Raw genomic sequence first — 1,453 nt, 5'->3', positions numbered from 1 at the left:
CCCAGCCTCCTGCCTCACCTCGAAGCCACCCAACACCCTCACGCCACAAAAACTGTCCCCCCAGCACAATAACTGTCCCCCCAACACAAAAAATGTCCCCCCCAGCACAAAAACTGTCCCCCCAACACAAAAACTGTCCCTCTTGGAGCCCCTCCAGCGCGACCCAGCGCCGCGTGCGAGACGAGAGGACCAAAATGTGAATTATTACAGCTTAAAAACCCCTCTGTGGAGCAGGAGGAGGCCGTGAGGGGAGACCCAACCCCCCACCCCCTCTTTTTGGGGACCCCTCCCCGTTACCTCTTCCTCACTCTCCACTTTGGGGTTGCTGGCCGTGCGTTTCAGATTGCTGCTCAGGCTGATGGTGACGGTGGCGTCCGACTTGGACCTCTGGTGAGTCCTTTTGGAAGGGGAGAGCCCCGTGTCGGGGGCAGGGCTCAAGGAGGGGAGCTCCCTCTTCTTGTAAGCTGGTTTCAGCTCGTCAGAGAGGATGAGTTTCCTCAGTTTGGTCCCTCGGGAGTGTCGCTGGGTGGAGATGTGCATGTCTGAGGAGTAGGCGCCCAGCAGCAGGGCACACTGCAGGGAGAAGTTGATGCTCTGCCTGCAACGGTGCACGATGTAGGGTTTGATGGCATCTCCCACGTCCTCATCCATGTGGATGTACATGTTGAGCAGCTGGGGCAGGTAGAAATCCACCTCTTCGTTCCTAAAGCAGAACAACCTATTCCCAATGTAAGCCTGCACGCCGGGTTCCTTTGAATTGTACAAGTATGAAATGGCCATGGAGATGTCAAAGAGTTTGGACTCGAAGAGCCTGAGGAGCCAGGATTGTTTGGCAGAGTTATTCTTCTGCCTTTTCCGGGCTGTTTTCACCGTGTTGGCCACAGTCTCCTCCTCCTCTTGGATCTTGGAGGCCGCGCCGGGCGGCTCGTCCAAGCATTTGATTTCACAGCCCTCCCCGAGGTCCCCGTTGGCCAAATCTTGGGGGGGAGGTCGTGGGAGGAGCAGCTCCTCCTCGCCAGCTTTGGTAGAGCCCTCGGAGGTGACGCCGTGCAGCAGCTTGACCTTCTCCAGGACTTCTTCACAAGCTTTCTGGGCCACCTCAGGGTCGATGAGGGGCAGCTCCCCCACGCCCTCGGCGATGACGCCCAGGGAGGTCCCGCCGGGCGCCTGCTCCGAGCCTGGCCCCAGGGCTGGCTCTACCACAGAGTCTCCCATGGCAGTGGTGAGGCTGCAGGCTTCAAAGCTGGAAGGAAAAGAAGGGGAAAAAGAGAGTCAGGGATGAGGAGATGCAGAGGGGATCCTGCTGCCAGCGTCAAGGGGGGGAAATGGGGTGCATAGAATGCTTTCGGTTGGAAGGGATCTTTAAGATCATCCAGTCCAACCCTTGAGCCATCAGGGCTCTAAAGTCCTCTGCTCAAACAGATCAGAATCTGTCAGGGTTGGAAGGGACCCC

General features: G+C 58.0%; 1 pseudogene; it reads right to left on the bottom strand.

The window, feature by feature from the left end:
- Positions 1-297: 297 nt before the first annotated feature.
- LOC103776121 lies at positions 298-1,215 on the bottom strand (annotated as a pseudogene).
- Positions 1,216-1,453: the final 238 nt, after the last annotated feature.

This window comes from Merops nubicus, unplaced genomic scaffold (assembly GCF_000691845.1).
Source record: "Merops nubicus isolate BGI_N331 unplaced genomic scaffold, ASM69184v1 scaffold32137, whole genome shotgun sequence".
In the NCBI taxonomy this organism is placed as follows: domain Eukaryota; kingdom Metazoa; phylum Chordata; class Aves; order Coraciiformes; family Meropidae; genus Merops; species Merops nubicus.
The sequence above is the reverse complement of the archived record's forward strand: the minus strand, read 5'-3'. Positions and strand labels throughout refer to the sequence as shown.